General features: G+C 40.2%; 1 protein-coding gene across 1 annotated transcript in view; it reads left to right on the forward strand.

Moving 5' to 3' along the window:
* The window catches only part of SHANK2 (SH3 and multiple ankyrin repeat domains 2), a 412,637-nt gene that overhangs the window by 52,425 nt on the left and 338,323 nt on the right, over window positions 1-21,889 (forward strand). Inside the window, exon 7 of the mRNA XM_063333193.1 lies at window positions 18,402-18,473. The gene's annotated coding sequence lies outside the window, so the exon portion shown is untranslated. The remainder of the gene's footprint in view (window positions 1-18,401; window positions 18,474-21,889) is intronic.

A 21,889-nucleotide genomic window follows, 5' to 3' on the forward strand; every position in this document is an offset into this window, starting at 1 on the left:
TTAATCTCTCTCTTTTTTAGTTTGTTTTTGTTTTTTTTTTTAAATTTTTTAACTGCTTGAACGAGATGGTAGCTTTACCTTTTCAGTTTAGAAATTTGGTATTATTTTCTTTCTTTTTTTTTTTTTTGTAAACAATTTATTCTGTGGTAATGTCTCAGTAAATAACTATGATTTGGAAATGTTTGCAAAGTGAGAAGCGTCACGTATACAAACTTTTAAATATGTCATCTCTGAAAGGCAGCTATTCAACCAGTGACGAGAAGAGTGAACAAGATTACGTGTTTTCTAGACCTTTATTTATATGCCAGTTGGTTAAGAGATAAGGACTTCAGAGTTCAGTGTAAATGTTATATCTTTCCCTGAGTAGTAAAGAAATTATGCAATTGTAGAATCAGATTCACAGATGCAAAACAAGAAGAAAATTAAACTCAATATTGAAAATCAACAAAAATAAATTTAATTCCTGCTTTAGACTTGCTTTCCACTGAGTCTGTGGAATCACATCAGTGGGAGAACTTGGGTCCCCTTGGGCACTTCCGGTTGATGTGCAAGTTCCTGATCTCCTAAACATCACAGATTAAATTTAGCAGTTTCTCACACACTGTATACAAGTGTTGCATTGATAGTTGCAAATATATACAAAAATGTTTGTGCTCCAGTAGCACCTAGAGGTGTTAAACAGGTGGCATTTCATCCTGCCACGTACCGTAGAGAGCATTGGTTTTGCCTTGAAAGCTGTCTGGCTTAAATGGAATGTAAAAATGGATTGTAAAAAAACCCCACCACCCTATCAATTGCGCTGGAGAAAGTAACCACTATATGTCATCCTGCTGTTAAAAAAATTGGGCATAGTTTTGTCCGTTCAAACCATGCTAATGTTCTTTCAAAATAAATTAATAAATTCATATCAAATACTTGAATACTATCACACATTTAGAAAAATAGCCATGTCACCATCGAAGTGAGTTTATTAGGTAACCATAAATATTGGCTGCAATTGGCTACAGGAAAAAAAAAAGTACCTTTTTGCTTCATGGCTGTCTTGTATGTTTGATATTCCTGCTGTGTGAAAGGCTGAGAGGCTGGTACAGTGAACGTCACACCTTGTCCTCTACCTGTGTCTGAAAGGGTTATTTGGTTAATACTTATTTTAGTTTCAAACTTCGTAGGGAGCTTGTGAAGTCTCTGTCGCTGAACACTTGTAAGAACAAGTAAGAGATACATGCTGGGATATACCAAAGTCTATTTATCTTTTAGGGGCAGAGAATCCACTAGACACCTTCTCAATGTCTGTTTGGCCCTAAATTGCCTGGCATTCAATCTGAAGTGGTCAGCTAAAAGCTTGCTGGAAAATAGTTTATGAAGCTGAGAAAGTGTGATTGAATTTATTTTTCCTGAAGAAATTTATTCACCGAATATTACACACTAGTTTTTTCTGCTGATGATAATCAGTTAATTGCTTCTCCAGAATTTCTTCATTAATTCACCTGTGTGTGTGAGGAAGACCAAAATCACGTGTTCGTTACTGTAAAGAATTTTGTTAAAAGAACATGTAGCCCCAGTGTCCTTTCCGGAGTCAGTATGTACCCAGTATGGACTGGCTACAAAGCCAGGGAGAAGTGGTGGTGTGGAATAGGGGGGTGTAAATTCCTGCTCTAGTTTCTGTGTGTGGATCATTTAATTAATGGACTGGCTGATAGTGGGGACACGCTTTTAATTCAGGCTTTCTTAAAAAGGAAGGAGTGTGGCAAATGCCCAGCAGCCGTGCTGAATTGTAATGCTTTCAGAAGATTCACTACACTAGTGAAGAAATGTTCTAGGTGCACCGATCAGTTGTTCAGTGGGATGAAAGCCAACAGGATGTCTGCGTTCCCTGGCTGGAGCTGCTCAGGGGTAAATGGAGAGACTGTTGGTATTGTCACTTCTGGCAATATATAAAACTCACTGGAATGCTTGAAATTATGTTTCCATGTACTTCTCTTCCACTACAAAGGTCGTCATGATTTTTCAGGTCATGATAGACCACGTTGCTCCGAGGACCGTTCAGTGAGGTCTCCCAAATAACATCATTAAGGTGGTCCGTGTTTTGTAAAATGCTTAAGTTTCAGTAACGAGAAAAGAGTGCAGCGGCTTCAGAACAGTTGTTTTCAATGTCTTGAAAAGATTGAAATGTGTTTCAAAACCAGTGAAAATAAAACTGTGTATAAGCAGCTGACAGTTACGTGCATTGTGAATATTTTTTTTTAAAAAAAACCTATTGCATCCCAAGACAGTGTAATGACAATGATCCCCAAATCAGACATTAATAAGGTACAAGGTTTTTGTGTAGTACATTTAAACTCAAGATCAGAGAAGTATGCAGAAGAAGAGCTTCTGCTGACTTTTAGTCCTACCAAAGGAAATGTTATTTTAGTTCTACTGGCATACTCCTGAAAAGAAGCTGCAAACAAAGTTAAGTTGGTTCAATAGGATTTTATTATGGCAAAAGAAATATGTAAGTTAGATTTTAGTTTGTCTTACCCAGAGCATTCGCATCCACTTTATCCCTTGCCAGGAAAAAATCCTTTACCTGCACTGTGTTCTATTTCTTATTTACTGGATTGCATTCCAGAGTTGCTGTGGAGGTTGCTGTTGTAAATGTCATAGCTGGCCATGGGATAAAGGAAGCGTTACCCACCAAAGTCTTCTCCCTCTTTCAACAGAAATTTTAACAGGCTGTTAAAAGTAGAGGCTGTGAAAACCTTCAGGCCAGGCAAGCGTGGGAAAGAGAAAGACAGGGCAGCTATCGCTCAGGGCTGGGCGTGGGTGGAAGGAGTAGGACTGGTTCCCTTGCAGAAGGGTCCTAGAGCTAGAGGAGCCAAAGAGCGGCGAAGCTGAAAGTTGAACATTATCATCCTTTGAACTTTCTGGGCTTATTCTGACTTAAGCCATGCAAGGAGAAAGGGTAGTGTGTAGCTATAGGATACTTGCATTAGACCTGGTTATAGGGGTGGTCACGAATGCTGGCTGTCCTTTAATAAGAAACAATTCAAATATGTTGTAACTGCATCCTTTATCTTAACGTTGAACAGAAGTGATCGATGTTGTAATAGGGGATTCAGTTACATAGGTTTGAGATGTTACAGAAAATAATAAACTCAAGGTTTGAGAGAAGTACAGACGAAACCTTGAAAGTCTGATCTGAATCATTGAATTCACGTACAACTGTGTGGTCCTTCAACAGAAAAGGCCTCACAGGGATGTTGATAACTGTTTAAAGCAGTTTATATAGTGCAGCCAATATGAGTGTCCTGGTTTGGGGTGAAGCGCAGCCAACTGCCTGTTCAGTGAGGGAGGCTCAGCTCACAGGGTCAGCTGACCTGGGTGTTTAGCCTGTGGGGAGGCATGGACAGGTCAGGTGACCCAAGCTGACCAATCCGGTGTTCCATCCCATCCGCCATGCTCGGTAGAAAGGCTGAGGGACCAAATGCGTCAGGCTTTTCTCCAGTGAGTTTTTCTCTGAGGGCCCTTTGTCTTCAGCTCTTCTGTGTGGGCTCTTCTCCAGTGCGTTCTTCTCCGAGGGCTCTTCGTCTTTGGCTCTTCTTCAATGGCCTGCTTCTTCAGTGCCTCTCTTTCTTCCATGACCGATGTCTGAGGAGGACCCTGTCGGCTCATCTGCCTTTTGATCCCAGTCAGTGTGTTCCAGTTCCCATTTGTCGCTGAGTCCAGTCTGGAACTTTCCCAGTGCCTGCCAATGACATCATCCTAGGAACATGATATGTTTTTGTATCTATTTATTTATATTGTATCTATTTTGTTGTAACCTTTTTTATTTTATTATTAATTTTTCATGAAAGTAGTTTAGTGTTTTTTTCTAAACTTGTAACTCTTTTTATCTCTCTTCTTCCTGTTCTTGGAGTGAGAGGTGGGGAGAGCATCTGTCATCTTGTCATTCGCCAACCTGGCCCAAACCACGACAATGAGTAAAAGTAGGGGTTTTTTAGAAGTCTGTATTGGATGAGTATCTGATGCTTAGGGAAGGACTTTAAGAACAGGGCAAATATACTGCAATATGTCTCATTCTAGCCTCTGAGCACGTTTGTTTCAGGGGTTCATTTAAAGCTCAGTCATGTAGCCTTCATGCGGAACAGTTACTCAGGGAACTCAAGTTGGTACATGATTTGTCTTCTTAGGGTCTCAGATGTCTGCATGTTACCTGTGTCATGGAGTGTTGCGTACCAATACCTGCTGTATGATGATACACAAATTCTAATGTTAAAGAATGCTGGTTTTAATTTTCAGACATCCACATTGTGTTAGGCATGAACAAGAGGCCTTGAGAAGAGGACAGAGGGAATCATTTTTCGGCTCTGTAAACACTTAGTGTGATGTAATTCTTTAATACTGTATGTCTGCATCTGATGAAGGATGTAATGGAGTTGGATGAGATACAAAGAGAGAATAAAGAAGCTGTGACTTCAGTTTGGAAAGGAGAAGGCTGAGTGAGAAAGAACTGAGGTTTTCAAAATCATGCAAGTGGTGGTTTAAGTGTATGTGGAACTGTTGTTCATTGAGTTGTGCAGCATGAGAGTTAAAAATAGAAATTTCTAGTTGAAATTGGTAGATTGGTTTAACACAGATAAAGTACAGTCTTGCACAGTGGATATTGTCACGTATAGGCTTTGTAGCATGTGATTACCAAGACAAAGCTTCTAGTAAGGGTAAGAGTCTTCTTGGAACGATGCAAAAAGATTTCCACTAGTGGTACCTGAGTAGGATTGGGTTAAACCCAGACCACGACATCTGAACACTGTTGAACCGGAGAATGCATTGACCTTGCAGTTCTCTGCATGGTGCGGTAAGGAATCGTGGTCAATACTGGCAACAAAACATTGCCAGCGTGACCGTTGTTGGAAGGCACTTAGGAATTGCACTTTATTTGGGTAGAAGAGAATCTGGTAAATCTGGTGGTTTTTTTCCTTCTCTCTCTCTGAAACAATGTCTCGATGGGTAGCAGGTTTTCAAAGCATCTAGGAGCTCCACAAGCAGACCTTACTCTGTTATGGGGAAACTCAGTAATCTCTTAATTGAAAATGTTACATTTCAGGTGGGGCATTCACTGATGATAATGTGTTTTAAGCTATTCAAAATATTGTTTACAAATTGAATGATAGATAATAAGCATAAATCTCCAATTTGCTAATTATGCTGCTAATAGGTCATTAACAACTGTTTCTGTTAGCAATTAGTGATGATACTTAATTCGGGTTGCTTACTATTGTGTTTGCATTTATTGGTACTAATGAGGCACGTAAGATACTCATGTTATTTGTCCTCTGAAGATTTATCTGAAAAGTCAAGGGAAGTGATGGTGCCTCTGTACTCGGCACTGGTGAGGCCTCACCTCAAGTGCTGTGTTCAGTTTTGGGCCCCTCACTACAGGAAAGACATTGAAGTGCTGGAGCATGTCCAGAGGAGAGCCACCAAGCTGGTGAGGGGTCTGGAGAACAAGTCCTATGAGGAGAGGCTGAGGGAACTGGGCATGTTTAGTTTGGAGAAGAGGAGGCTGAGGGGAGACCTCATTGCCCTCTACAACCACCTGAAAGGAAACTGTAGAGAGGCAGGGGTTGGCCTCTTCTCCCAAGGGAATAACGACAGGACCAGAGGAAATGGTCTGAAGCTGCGGCAAGGGAGATTTAGATTAGATATTAGGAGGAATTACTTTACTGAAAGAGTGGTCAGGCACTGGGACAGCCTGCCCAGGGAGGTGGTGGAGTCACCATCCCTGGAGGTATTTAAGAAACGTGTAGATGTGGCTCTTCAGGGCATTCTCTAGTGCCCAAGATTATTGGTTTGTGGTGGGGTGTTGTGTGTGGGGTTGTGGGTGTGGAGTTTAGTAGGTGGGTGCTTTTTTTTTTTGTGTTTTTTTTTTTTTATGTGGTTGGACTCGATGATCTCAGAGGTCCCTTCCAACCACTAAGATTCTGTGATTCTGTGATACTGCTATAAACATAGTCCTTGTTGTTTTCCCCTCATACCGTTTATTCACTTTTCTGTTTCCTACTAATAATAAAGTAGTTATAATTTCCATGCAAGTGTCCAGCGAAATTTATGGTCAGAGAATGTTCTGTGTAGTCCTTTTCAGTGCCACATTAAATTTTTCTGATTTGCCTGTGATTGGTCATGTTATAACGTACATAATATCAATAAGAAAGTACAATGGTATGACCCGTCGGAGTTGAGATGCCTTGTAGATCGCATCCGCTCACATCACCCTGCTGGTAGGGAAGGTGAAGTGAAGGTGGGAGGTGGATAGGGAGAGACAGAGAAGACTTGCAATGCAAGGTACAGCCAAACTGGGCCATGGCAGGTGGGCTTCTTAATGTAGTACTGAAGCAGATTTTGACTAGATAACATTGGATAGGTTAGATTCGTGGTTTTGCCATAATGCTCACGGTTTCTCTCCCAGCTGAAGCTACGGTCCATAATCTCACCAAAGCAGTGATGCAGTATCTTGAGAGCCCTCAATGAGCTTTGCTCCAGGAATGTGTTCAGTTGTGCTGTGAACGTATGCTGAGCTTCGGTGACCAATGGCATCTTGTGGCAGTTCCTCAGCTTCACGGTGTGTTTTGAGCTTGTGAGATTCACTTGCTGTTTCTTACTCCTTTTATTAGAGGAGGTAGTAAGTACTCTGCTCGGTTTCTCCAGGCACTCATGATGGTACATACCTATCAGTAAACTTTCCCCAGACTTAAGAAGTTGTAAGACATTTTTTTCTTATGTGCATGCTAGCTGTTTTATATATTTATTTTCTTGGTCAACTTTCTGTATCTTTTCTAGTTCTTCATTAGCCCTTTCGAGCCTGGGAGGAAGCAGAGGAAGACAGGGGAAGCATAGGGCCAAGACCTGCATTTCACATATTTATAACGTCACTTAATATCTTTTATTTTGTTCTTTATTTCTTTCCTAATATTCTTATTAATCTTGTGAATGCAGGATGTAAAACTGACATTTGCAAAATACTGTTTGTCTTGAATGGCAGTAATTAGCTCAGTTTCCACTGCTGTATGTGTAGAGCTGTTTTTGCCCATGTTACTTCATATTTGTCAACTTCATGTTCAATCTGCCATTTTCTTACCCAGTCATCACTTTCTCCTGTTGCTCCCTGCAGCCAGCTCCTTTCCTCCCTTCAGGTTTCTCCTAGACCTTGTTGAACATTAACCTGGAAACACCCTGAGAGTGATAAAAGTTTTGCTATTTGAGGTAGCTCCATGGACAGCTAGTGTTGCCTTCCCTGTAGGAAACAGGACCCTGAGCTCCTCTTTGGAGGAAGAGCTGTCTTGGGAATCCTGCAGGATAGCTCAGAGAGGTCAGGCTGCTCAGATCTCACTCTGTGCATTATTGCCACTACTGGCTTTTACAGCTATTTTGTGCTCCCTGCTATTATTTGTTTCTTCCACGTAGCCAGAAAAGCATACTCGATCACCTAGAGATTAAAGAATTGCTTAATGAAAGCAATATGCATCTTTCAACAAATGAGTATTTTTATATTTCATATGCACAAATGTGCTCTTCAGGGTTCCTGATAATTTCTTTTCTTTCATTTTAAGTCTGTGGTGCAGCTTGGAATTGTAGCTGAGGTCAGGGTGACACCGTGCAGCATTAGCTTTGCTTAATTCCTGACAGACACACACCTTGTATTTTCAGGGGGCGGAAGGGAAGGGTTGTTTCTGTCTGAGATTGCATTTGAATCAAAATACTCTGTTTCTCAGGGTAAAGATCACTCAAACAGCTTACAAGTACCCCGTGTATATGAATATTTGAATGCACTTAACAGGCTACATGGCCATATACTGCTTTGGGGCATATTAACATTTATTTTTTCTGCATGGAGGGCCAGTTCTCCATATAGCAAGCTACATATTTGTCGAGCTGGCTTTAGTAATCTGTAGTAGCAGCTGAGTGTCTTTTATAGGGATATATGACTTTTTCAATACCTTTTATTTTGAGGATAAATTTTTATTTTGAGAATAAATTTTCTTAGTATTATATTATTTCATAGTACTTATGGGGTTAAACAAACAAATTTGTGGATAACAAAACTGGGTCCCATGGACGAGACTAATTAACCTGTATATAGGCAGATAAAACCAATGAAGGGAACAAGCTGTGAATAGAAGAAACATATCACAAAAACCAGCATGACCCAGATTTGAAAGTTACTGAAAATTTTATGTGCTTTCTTTAATTGTATTTACAGTTTCTATATTCAAGACAAATCAAAGTTTGTAAAAATTGAAGACCCTAAATTGCATTCATACTGTGAGTAGGGATACAGTGCAGAATAGATCGCCTGTGGAAATAATAGCTGATGTTCTCTGCAGTAGATCCTTACTGGAAAATCCAAACGAATAAACAAATTGATGCCTGGTGTAACTCCGTTTACTGCAATATGTTACATGAGCAAGGATTTTATATCCGTGGCTCAGATGCTTTGTTGGTATTAATAAATGCAGTTCCACTAATGTACTAAATGTCTTTGTGGTGATGAAGAGAATCACAGAATCACAGGATTGTAGGGGTTGGAAGGGACCTTCGGAGATCATCTAGTCCAGCCCCCCGCCAAAGCATGGTCACCTAGATCAGGTTGCACAGGAGCACATCCAGGCGGGTTTGGAATGTCTCCAGAGAAGGAGACTCCACCACCTCTCTGGGCAGCCTGTGCCAGGGCTCTGCCACCCTCAAAGTAAAGAAGTTTTTCCTCATGTTGGAATGGAATTTCCTGTGTTCCAGTTTGTGCCTGTTTCCCCTTGTCCTGTCGCTGGGCACCACTGAAAAGAGCCTGTCCCCATCCTCCTGACACCCACCCTTTAGATATTGATAAGCATTGATGAGATGCCGTCTCAGTTTTCTCTCCTCCAGGCTAAACAGGTTTCTCAGCCTTTCCTCAGGGGCAATATTTTTTACTTCTCCACAGCACCCAAGTCAGCAGACCTTAACTTCAATACGTTGATAATAAACAGGCCAAGTCATCATATGTGGTACACACCATCCTGTCTGCCCCGGCACGTAACCAGCAAAAAGCCAAACAAGGCTCATGGGGATAGGGATTGGATTATCCACATGAAGGAGGTGCAAGTGGGTAGTGGGGAGACGCAACTGGACAGAACTCAGCGCCGGTGTGACAGCCTTTCTGCAGAGTGTAAAACCAGTGCTTCACTGATGCACCAGTCTAAAGGTCATGTCTTGGCATCAGCAATGGTATGCAAACAGGTAACGCTATCACTGAGATGTTTGGAGGGGGAGTCAGCACCACGCAGCTGTGTCTCACGGGTGCTCGACAGGAGACAGCTGGAGTCAAGCGTCCTTTTCATAAAATGTCAGAGCTGCCTTCTTGGGGGTTTATTTTCCTGGTGTAATTCTTTTGTCATGAAAATTGCAGTGTATTTTCAGCAGAAGTAAATAAGCGTTGCATAATTTGGTTGATTGGTGTGGGTTTTATTCGTCTAACTTGAGATCTCCACTGAGATTTGTGTACATCTGTCAATTTTATTCTCCCTTCTCCTATCCCTTTATCAGAGAAGAATGTTTGCTTGGGAACAGTGACTTTCCTGGGATGATGAGTTGTTAATGAGACTCAAAATTGATACCTATTTGTTTTGATCTGAGATTGTGATCTTAATGCGTTGTTTGCATGTTGCTATCCAAAATATGCAAAGACTTAGGATTTTGTAAGTTGTGGAAAGCTTTTGTATTCTTCCATTTGTTGTGCTTCCAGTTTCATTGAACCTTGTGTCTGCTGTCTGTGTTCATCAGGGAAGGAAGAGAATTCTATCCTAGAGTGAAACTATTCATTTAAAAGTCAATGTATTGTCAGTATAGATGCTTAAGATTTGCTTCTGCTCTACGTATCTGCTGTGTTAAAGCACATAAACATGTGTTGTAACGTAAAGGAGTCTAATCTTGTTGAATACTCTCCAATGTATATGGAGATAATCCCATTTAGGCAGCTCAAAAAATTCATGGGAATGTTTTGTTACTTGCTATAGCTACTTACGTTGGTAAGTCTCATTCATGGCAAACTGTGCTCATAGCGCGTTTTGAGGCTCTTGTTTTCTCGTGATTTTATTTTCTCATCTGGTTCCCTTCCAGCTCACCACTTTTCACAAGTAAATCCTAGGCTGGATTAGGAAACTCAATCCCAGATCCTGTTGAATCGAGTGATTGAATTTGGGGAGGCAAACTCTCTCCAGGAGTCTGCCAAGGAAGGGCTCACATGCTGCTCATTTAAAGGGCATCGTTCCCTGTACGATGATGGAACAAAAAAAGGTATTATCCCCGTTGAACTGGGATAAACTGAGCAACATCTATTTTGTGTCATTTTCACTTTTTCTTGTTTGTTTGGCTTGTAATTTTCTCAATGAAAAGACTGTGCACCGTCAGATTAATTGGGCCTGATGAATTTTCTTGAGATCATGTGGCAGCAGCTCTTAACCTTTGTAGCTTGTTATGTGCACGGTGATTTACTTGCTAAACCTTAACAAAATTTTAAATTAGCACAAGTGTTTTCTTTATTATTGACATGGTTGTCATAGTATTTATAATAAGAACAGTTTAATTGTCCATGACAGGTCGATCAAATTATTTGAAATATATTGCTGCATTTTATCTTGCATTTCTATTTCCTTTAAATACCGCTAGCATCATATAAGCTAGTTTATTTCTTCTGATAATGGCAAATGTTTTTCTTAACCAAATTTTTAACCCAACCTCTCCCAAATACTAACAATCGTGTCCTTTTACACCAACCTAAATGTGTTGCCAGTAAACTGAACCGAATGGGAATGGGTTGACCTGTGCATTCACACTGCTGTAGTTGAAGGCAAGACCTGGCAGTCGAATAATTTCCTTCTGAGGGGGTCGGCTCTCCTTGCACAGGTCAGCCACAACTCCGGTATCTCCCCCTTTCATTGCTCCATCTTTCATCTCTCTTCACTTACTGTAGCTCAGCCAGGGAAGTTACTAAATGCCCATCTTTCACTAAAATTCCTATCTTTAAGAGAATGATAAAGAAACAGAGGCTGCAGCTGCCCTCAGTGATTTGTGATTTATAACTCGGGGGAGTAATCTCCCTCCTGTTGTCAAAACGGGAAATAGTGTTTCCACAACGCGGCAATGATTGTTTAGATGGTACATGTAAATAAAATGGAGCCATCTGGACTGCTGAAAGCATGGCAAATACAGTACTCTGCTAGATTGAGTAGATTAAGTAGACTATTTCTTCCTTTTAGGTAATCGTAATCTGTGGATTCCATTCACTTCTTGAAAATATTTTTTTTTTTCTTTTTGGTCAGCAGCTGGTAACATTTACAACCCTTGGAATGTGCTGAAGTCTAAAAAACAAGCAGCCCGCTTTTGTTTGGTAAATGCAATGGATAGGCTTAGACTCAAAATCCAGTTTCAAGTATAGGTAGAAAATGGGTACAAGTCTTTCTGTGAATCCAAGTTTCAAAGTTGCCCACCTTCTCATAAAACAAAAGCATAGAAATTTTGCAGTGCAAAATTTAGGATTGACTTCACTGAGTTGGGCAGATCTCATGAGTTACATGCAAAATTACAGCCAAGGTAAGCACCTTCTGGCTTTTCAAAAAGCTTTTATTATTTATTAGTTATCATGGATTTTGCAGTATTCGGGAAATGAAATAATTATGAGCCATGAACTGAGGATGACACGTTTTTCTTTCATCACTGATTACTTAAAATTTGCAGTAATACTTATTACTTTAATTATATTGCCATTTTATGTTTAGATAAGCATAGGAAGGAGGTATTTTTCTTTCCATAACTGAACATTTTTTTTAACCTACTATGAACAGGCAACAAAAATGCAGGATCTGATTCTAGTCTTTGTTTTGATATCATGAACTCAGAATTTAAGCTGTCTGGAATTATATTATTCTTTATACGTTGTGGCTTTCCTAGTAATATGAGTCTCCATGAGCTCAAGTTTTAGAGTGAAAATGTTTCAATTTAGAAATGTTGAACATAGGCATTGAATTGGTTTCACATAGACTACTAGCAAGACATCCAGGTATTTCTGGGGGATGAAAAAGGATTGTTGGCAGTGCCCATTTTATTCTTGAGCTTGTCTTCAATACTCAGCCTGAGTATTACGTATATTGCAGTTGTTTTAGTGGCTACAGACCATCCCTTAATGAAGTGCCAGGCAAAAAAATTGCTTCATGTGGTCTCTTCTTATTTGAATTCTCCTTAGTTGGTCACACGCTCAGAGGTCTCAAGAATCCTCATCGTATAAGTTAAACCATGCTCTGCTTCAGGTGATTGTCAGTCCAACTGTTTGGAATACAACTGCTGCTTAAATATCTTGCAAGATCTACTGATCCTGACTCTTCAGTGTTTTCCCTAACGGGACCTTTTTAATGAAGGTTGTACTACACTAAGTAATCTGCTAGGGAAGCCAGGAGCCGTGAGTGATATGCTCTGACTTTGTGGCTGTCCCACTTTATGAGAGGAGGAGGGAAATCTACAAAGCTGTTGTCCTAAGGGTTCCTACTATAGGTCCTTCTCAGATCCTGATGGATTTGTATTTATATTAACTCATTTACTTATGAGTTTACTGATGAGTTACTATGCTCCACATTTATTCATGCTGATGAAGAGTCATACATCAAATATGTAGATTCCTGGCTCTTGCTGTCACAAAAGGTTTTGCTTCATATAGCACCACACGCTCCTTTTGGCTTCCAGCTGCAAGTGGTCGTGATTTTCTGCCCAGTGGTGCTCAGCTTGTGCGGCCATGGAGCAAAGACAAAGCGTGTCACTGAGTTTCAGGGTTTGCATATACTCTTAACTTTACCCACTTGCTGTTCCTTCTGCATTATGCATGGCCAAGGTGTTAAGAGATCAGCAGTTTGCATGCAGGTCAAAACTACTACGTGAGGTCTAACAACTGTTTAATTTGCTAAGTATTTTGGAAACAGGTTTAATAAGGGCCAGTAAAGTCAAGTCAGCTGTAACACAGGTTCAAGTGGGGTCATGAACATGGAGCAAAACTCTAGAAAAAGTGAAAATAGCCCTCGTTCAGTCTTCTGCTGTTGCACGGTCCAGGCAGAATCTGTCTTGGAAACGATCTGGGTCTGTTGAACTGGGCAGTGGAATGACCCTGATGTCTTGCTCACAACTTCACGCCTTGTCTTCCCTCCTCCTCTACATCAGAGAATTAGAAGAAGCCATCTAGTGCCTGAGTAGGAGGGGGTGGCTGAGGGATCTCTTCTGTACCTCTACGTTGTACTTACATGGAGCGCTCTTGGTTTTGTGCTAACTTGTCTCATTTTAGCATATTCTGTTGTCCCGATTCTCGATGCTGCCTTTTTCCTGTGTCTGCCTCTTCAAAGGTACTTAACAATGTGTGGCACTGTGGAGGTTCTCTGTGTCTTTAGTGTGTATGAAATTAACAGTACATATTTATATTGTCTGTATTTGGACAGGAAATAAGTTTTGGTTTTTTTGTTGTTAGCATGAACTTGCTGCCGTAAGTAGTGAATAATCTGAAGCTGCAAAGCATCTGGCGTTTCTGAAGACCATTCTCTGCTACCACACAATATACAAGCATTTAAGCCTCCTTTATGTTTGGACTGCTGAGGAAAAAAGATTAGAGTAGTCGAGCATAGCAAAAAACTAAGAGTCACAAATATGTGAATTCATTTCAGTAAGTGTTTAAGCAGCTGTAGACTTCCTATTTAGTTCTGAAAAGGTCCATATGGAGTTCTTTCTGTTCTGAATTTTAAATATATGCCCAAATGTGGTCTCTCCTGATGAATACAATAACTATTCTTCCACTTCCTCGAACTGTTTTCCTGATTCTGTTCACATTTCAACCTTGTGAACAGACTTTCTTTGTTTGCTCTGGCTTTAGATAATGGCAGAATGAGATGATAGTAGTCTCTCAAAAATCTCAGCTAGCTCTTCCCTTGCTAAATTCATTTTTCAGCTTGTTGCTGCGTTCTTTGCTGAGCTGGAATCAAATCAGGTTTGCTTATTAAGTGTCTCTTAAGCAGCATTTCACTCCATCGTGTACGTACGTGCCAGAGACACAAGCCTTGGCCCTAGTACTTACCTCAGGATTTGAGCTCTCAATTTAACATGGGGAAGAAAGTGCAGAATTCAGTGTGTGCGTTTGGGGTCTATTAGTATTAAAGACGTCTGGGAGTCTCAGAGTACTACTAAACTAATGGACTGCCTGCAGCCTTACAGTGCAGAGTGCCTTCAGCTCGCTATAAATTAAATTATATGAGTGTACTGTTAAAGCAGCAGTTAGTACTTTCATGTAGCATAACTGAACTGCTTTAGCAGTTTTTTACTAAATTGGGTCGTGTATTCTATAGTCACGTGAACTCCTCCGGTATTCACGTTCTGTAGACATCACGTATAAATTGTCTTTGATTTCAGAAGCCGCTGGTAATGTGAGCTTATGTGCAAATAAGAGGGTCTTCAAGGTTGATGACATGTTTTTATGTACATGAAAATAGAGAAAACACTTAGGATGCTGTGATAGCATTAAGATTTTAAGGGCTGTTTGTGTTCAGAAAAGTTACGGATAAATGAATGAAATGTGTTGTTTTAAATTGTATTAATTAAAACATGCTAATCCTTTAGTAGCATACTTCCAAATGCTTCATTTTTGAGTGTTTCAGTGTATCCATTCTCTGTGCCCATCCTCATAAATTTCCAGAGATGGATATTTCTCGGTGGCTGTGCAGACATCTGTGCAGATAAGCTGGCTGGTCAGCTGGGAGCCAGTTCAGAACCAGAAACTGGGGCCATGCTGGCGTTGAAATAGTGTTGAGAAGTTATGCAGAAATATTTGCTAGAGTTTGCCAATACGGTTTTATGATTTTTGTTGACTTATGTTTGTGTAAGGTAGAATAAATGCATGTTTGTCTGCTGAGGAGTTTCTAGACATGCCTTATCTACGCAGTAGGTGAATTTACTTGAGCTTTGCTCTTACTAGTTAATAACTTTTACTTTCCTAGGTGGGCATCTGAGCATAGAGTAATGCCCACAAAAAAGGTTATCTTCCTGTGTAGGAGACTCATTAAAGGTACGTGCTACCATGAAAAAACAGGAATGCAAAAATGTTGACATTTTCATGCCACTCATTACAAATCATAACATCTCTAATGTTGTCATTCTAGATGTTACAAAAACATCTCTAATTTTGAAACTTGCCAAATCTGGGGGAAGATTTGACCCGTCTCCCTTTTTGAGAATGTTGATTCTGCGGCAGGCTGGTCGGGCGAAGGCTTTCTTCCGAGCGCTGGAAGCAGCTGCAGAGTGCTGTCTCCCGGCTCCTTCGCCGGGGGAAAAGGAGCAGCACTAAGAAGCTGAGGAGAGAGAACTATAAATACTGCATGGCCGCGGCTATACTGCTCCCTGAACTAACTTACTGTTGGTACACTGCACACTGCAAAAATGTCACATCTCTTCACTGTACAGCACTGAATCACGTGGAAATAAATCACTGTACTGTTCATCTCGCTTTTGGCTTGGAGTTACGGTTCGGTGTTTTTGATTTGATAAGGAGAATAGCTTATGTGACCGTGCTGTCAGTTTTCTCCCCTCCTTATCCCGTTCCTTCTACTTTCCAATGGCTTTTGAATTCATTGCTCAACCTCAGGTAAATTTTTTTAAAGGAATAGAAGTCTCTGAAGGTTTTATGTTCCTACAAACATGTTAAAAACTGTGATTAGGTATAGGACAGACCCACGCTAGAGCTCCCACGGAGGTAAAGACATGTTGCCTGTTGTGTTTGGTGTGTCACCTGAGGGATGCACGGCCACGCTCCCTTGCGCAGCCACACATGAAAGCAACGTCTGGAAGAGAAACCTGTAGTGGTAGGAAGTGCTAGGGATGTGCAAATACCTTGGGATTTCACGGCACAGAGATTTATTTAGAGATGCATCGGAGGCTCTGAGGTGAAGAGGAACTTCTGCTCTACTGATCCTGTGCTTGAAGAGAGGGAAAAATGGGATTTGGGGGGGACTCAGTAATTTTTGTCTGCATGCAGGTGTTAAGAGAATCCTTTTGCAGAAACAGGAGAGGCCAGTTGCTCACTTTTCCAACAACGGTGTGTCTCCACTGTGTAACCTCACCCAGCCTCATTAAGAAGTCAGTATTAGCACCATTTAATTTATTTTCTATGAATTTGCGATATACAAATGCTCTCATTTAAAGAACTTTTCCTAGCTCTAGGCAAACCACTGTTTTTCACGTTGATTTTCTTATCCTTAGGGTTAGCTCTGGAGAGTACTACGAAAAATAAGTTAACATCCAAAATACAAAGTGGAGTCATGCTGCTGGGTAATTCTTGTAGATAAAAGAATTTGGCCTCCGAACAGTACTGCTGGCATTCTCCTCTCTTCCACAATGAAGTGCAAAAATTCCCTGCAATGAATTTCAGTAGCCTTTGTTTTTGTGGGGTATTTAGTAGCTGAATGCTTAACATTTATGTTGCTTTTGCCATTTGTGGTATTTACTAAGAGTCCCAAAATATTTGCTTAAGATTCAGGCTATCGCTGCTGATAGACCTTTAGTAAATCTTAGCCATATCTATCCAAAACTGACCAAGTTATAAGTCTTTCCTGAAACCAACAAAACTTGTTTTTGGAATATGTTGAGCAGATGTGTCAGTATTTGAGAGCAATTTTGGAAAGTTTCATCTGTGATGGATATTTCCAGTCCCAGGTAGTTCTTCCTCCTCTGTCTCTGGATCCGTTTGAAACTGAAAGCTGGTGTGTGTAAAAGAGAGGTTTCAGAAGTGGAAGCAGTTTATCCCGTCTCTCAGAGATTAAGAAACCTGTTGGGTTAGTTAGCTGATTTTGCTTTGTTTTTAATTTGCCGGCTTCTTTCCTTGTATGGGTTCTGGTTTTTGCCTTGTGGGAAACAGACGCTGATCTTTCCTTACCTACCTTTTCTGTGACATTCATGATTGTGGAGATCACAGTTCTATCTCCTGCTCTAAAAATGCAAAACCTACTAGGTTTAATCTCAAGTGCGCTTTACTTCTACGTGGTACAAAATACAATAGTCCAGTGTGGGAAATGTCCCTAAATAGCTTTTTTTTTTTTTGTGGTTGCTGAAAGATAGTTGTGCAGAATTACGCAGGTGCTGGAGACGGATTTGTAAGTATTTCTCAAAACTTTTTGGATAGGTTTATTTTTAGTAAAATATGTCAAAGTCTATATTTAAAATAAAGAATGAGCTTAAATACACTGAAAGTATATTTAAATGTTTGAGTATACATGTACATATAGGCATTAACTATTACTTGAATGTGCACAGCAGGAAGGGTCTAATAAAGCATAGAATAAGGGAGGGTGAATTTGAGGTGAATGCAGTTTTTATGTATATAGGAGTAAACAGTGCGGTGCCAATGATGTTCACAGAATTATCCTTGAGTAATTCCAGTTTCACTTATGGTCGTGTTCTGTATTTTTTCTGTAGCTGCATGACTGCTTCTCTTGTGCCTAATAGAGAGTGCCCATTTAGACCTCTTAATGTGGTTAGAAGTAGCAGATGTAACATAATCTAGTGTTATTTTTTGATGGAGTGCTGTACACCAGAAACTAAAGAAGTTTGTCAGACTTGCTTTCTCAATGGAAATCTCTGGATTTTCCCTTCCATTTATACCTGTAGAAGGAAGAAATACATGGTAGGCAAGACTTTCTTCGGCATGAGCTTCTGCTCATCAACAAAGGCAATAAAATTTGAACCTAGTCATACACACTTCAGAGTTGATCACTTTAGCTACAGGCTGTCTCTTACTGGCCAAGAGCTGGACTGTGATGCTCAGCACACGTCTGCTGGTCTGGGGAATCTCTTTGGGGTGCTGGAAACAGCAGACCCTAATTTCTGGATCTCAGGTGGACTTGGGGAAAAACCAAGCATCTTGCTGCTCAAATTTGGGTTGTTCAGCAAATGCGCGTGCCCAGGATGCTCATTGCTTTGGCAAGACTTAAATCAAGGAAGATGTCTGTGGGAAACAAGAGAGCAGCATCTTTCACCTTCTGTCAGATCTGGCCTGAAACTATGTCTGCCTTGATAACCAAGAGCCTATTTTTTTTCTTAGTAGTGACTTCATGCTGCCAGAAGCACTCTGAAGTACGTTACATCAGGCTCTGCCCTTGCAAAGCTATGCATAATATTTATGTTACAGCATGAGGAATATGTTGGAAATTTGTAATGTGATAAACTTCCTCCCTCTCTTACCCACTGACATATCAAAATCCCCTTCATGCCGTGAGCATTTCTGCTTTATACATTTTAAATAGGGTGGCTGTTAGGCCACTGAATTTCTTTCTCCACATGCAAATCTTCTTTACGTCTTTATGTATTTTTTACAGGAATCTGAGATGAGAGAACACTAGATTTTGATGATTATTTTGACACCGTTGCTCTCACCTGTATGTTGACAGGTAAGTGTGCTAGACTAATTTTGTAAAGAAATCATTTAAATTGGTTGTGTCAGTGGGCAACATACAGTTACAGCCCGGGAGGTAAACCATGTCTTTTGCTAGATTCTTCTGAGGTGTATTTCAATAAACAGGTGGTCAAAAATCCTTGAAAAACCTGCTTGATCCCCAACAAGGAAAATGTTTCTCATCCTGCTTTACAGTGTTGGGTGGATTACAAGAATGATTTCAGAGCAGCGGAATTTGCACTTTAACTGTAGCCTGTAGTGAAGATGGTTGGCAGATCTTGTTAACTTTTATCCTCATGCATAACGGCTCTCTTCCTCCTCCTACCGAATATACTTTAAATATGAACTAGCAGATAGACTAATGTTATAGTACTTCTTCTGTTAGACCTATTAAAACCCCTATTTTTTTTTTTTTGTGGGAGCAATTTATTAACTAGTTCACTGTAAACTTCAGCTGATGTTAGATATGGATAAATAATTTCTGGGGGTTTGTACTGTAGTGCCATTGTCCTACAATTAGGTGAGGACTGCTGCACTAGTGGATCAGCGTAGAGCCTCTTGTGATACAGAACAAACATTTTCCTTATATTTTTATTTTTTTTTTACTGTATCTGCGCATTTTCAGTGTTTTCTGTTCAAAAAGGCTTATGGTCTCCACATTTTTTAATTTTTTTTTTAATTTTAGCTTTTCTATTATCCTTTTAAAACACAATTTAAAAAGTTTTGGTAGTACTCTGGAGACAACTTACAACTTTTTATGCCAAACAGTTTCTTAAACTAGAATTATTCTATTTGCTTCCAATCTAGTAGTTACAAAATAAATAGGAACTTTAAACTCAGAAATCGGAAAGCTAGAACAAAATGGACAGTGATTTAAAATTAAGTTTCCTTTGGTAAAGCATGTTACTTCTGTATGATCTGAAAACTAAAAAACCCATTTACTCTGTGATAAGAGAAAGGAAAGGTGCCTTTTCCTGCATTGGCTGCTGCAGGTGTCTGTGTCAATGCACATTATGAACACAGGTCAAAGATAAGATGGGGAGTCCTAACAGTGTCTTTGGATGAGCACTGGAAGGAGAGTGAAAATACAAGAATTATGTAAAATGTGTGAAAGGGAATGCCGTAAAGTGTGTGGTGACACAAAGTAGTACAATTTGGAGCAGTGCTCTGTAGAAATGGAAAAAGGAGACAAAGATTAAAAAAGAAGAAAAAAGATTAAAAAAAGATGTGTACCTGAAAGACCAGTACGAATACAAATTTCTAGTTTATCGGGCATTTACCAATTGACTGTTTGCCTCTGCGGAAGTGCCACTGTCAAAGATAAATACTTATGCCAATCAGAAGAGAAAGGTAATTGTATACAAACAGGTGTGCAAATTTGGATTTTAAGTATTGTATTTGCCAGTGTGTTGAGTCAATCTGAATAATTATGTTTTGTCGGCTGAAATGTGTGAGTGAGTTTGCAGTTGCGGTTAGGAGCTTTTCAAGAGTCAAGCTGGCCTTTAGTCTATGGCATGACCAAAGTCACCCATCAGAGCCCATGCTCTCGGTCCTGATAAGGGATATATATTTATTTGAAATGGATACAGAAGTGGTTTGTGAAAGGAAATATATGAAATAATTCTAAGAACAGGAAAATAAACCTAAATTGCTCAATTTTTACATTATTTGCTCAGTGCTACTGAACTGTTTATGGGAAACAGAAAGACCTCATCAGTGTATGGCTGAACTTCCTTTCAAATAAGTCTGAAGCATAAGGAACAACAGTTACTCATAGCTAGCTTTGATAATGTATAAGCATTGAAATATAGTTTGAAATATAGATGTGATTGTGTAAGACCTTTGCTTACCTTTTCAGTCTTGGTAGTTACTTTTTTTTTTTTAATGTCGTTCTTTCCCATTTACATTCCTAGCAGTTGCAGTCACGGCAGATGTGAAAAGCAGACATTCATGACTGAGCACGCAGTACCGTTTCATAGCGAGCGCCAGCAGTGACAGTGATGTTTGATATAGGCTGTAAACACTCCTCTGCGCTTTACATGCTTGGAGTAGTTAGTGAAATGGAACTTTCAACCTCATTCTGTGGTTTTCTTAAAAATATTATTATAGGCCTTTGTTGCACATATGGCTTTTTTGTTTTGTTTTGCCTTTTCATACCTATATATACATTCAACAGCCTTTATCACAATATAGAAAATATTATAATTATATATACATAGAATCTTAGAATGGTTTGGGCTGGAAGAGACCTTAAAGACCATCTAGTTCCAACCCCCTGCCATGGGCAGGGACACGTCCCACTAGACCAGGTTGCTCAAAGCCCCATCCAGCCTGGTCTTGAACACTTCCCTATATATATTTGCTTCTTTCTAATATAGCAAAACGTTATTTTATATGTAGTCTTTCTGACTTGCTATGATCTAATGAGTCTTCCTCTGGCTAGAAGATGGGGGATCCAGCCCTGCCTGCCTGTAGCTGGGCAGCCAAGTCAGCAGCCTGGGTGCTGCTGCAAGGGGAGGTGGTCTGTGGACCATCCCACCTTGCCCAATCCTCCTGCCAAGGAGGTGGTGGTGCAGCTCTGGTGCCCAGTGTGCCTCGTGTTCTTGCATGGCAAGAAAAGGCAAGCTATAATGGTAGGAAATCCAGCAGACAGGCATCCTGATAGCTGCAAGTTCACAGTGGGAGAGAGCAGCTCCTGTTGGGTGAAAAGTTAGGAGACAACCCAAAATCTTGTACAAAAACCTTGGGAGGAACTGGTGACTGTGACCTAAGGAAGAGACAGAAGTTGTCAAAATTATGAAGTAAAAACGAAGGCGTAAAAGAAAATAAAACTCTAAAATGCTTCGAGTATTTCTGCCCACGAAACGGGCAGAAATGCTCACTCTCCATGTGTGACTGAAAGACCATGTGCAGAAGAGGAGTTTGGATTTATTAAGCCCAAAAAACCCTCAAAAACTCCAAGAACCAACTGTGAGGTAGACTAGATAAAAGCCGTGGGAGAACGTGAAGCAGACATAAAACCTAATGGCAAATCTCTTTTTAATGGTTCTTTCCTTTAAAAGTGTGAATTGAACAAAATCTATTTCTAGTTTTGTATTATTGCTGAAAAGGAGGGCTTTTCTCTCTCTGTCTCTGCCTCCTTCGTTCCTGCAAGCGGCAAAGCAGAGAGCGGGTTCAGTAAATCTCATTAATGGGTATGTCCTGAAGGATTTGTTTCACATGATGGGCTTAATTATTTCCTTCCCTGCACAGCTGCATTACACGGTAAGCAGCGCTGCCGAGATGTTGCTCTTCTCTTACAATGAGGTGCAGGGATAGGTAGCTCTGACAGCATCAACAGCAGCGTTAGGAAACGAGCTTTGCATAGAAATTGTTTAGATTAGCAACACACGTGGAAGTATTTGAGTAGCA

This window comes from Chroicocephalus ridibundus, chromosome 4, assembly GCF_963924245.1.
Source record: "Chroicocephalus ridibundus chromosome 4, bChrRid1.1, whole genome shotgun sequence".
Lineage (NCBI taxonomy): Eukaryota > Metazoa > Chordata > Aves > Charadriiformes > Laridae > Chroicocephalus > Chroicocephalus ridibundus.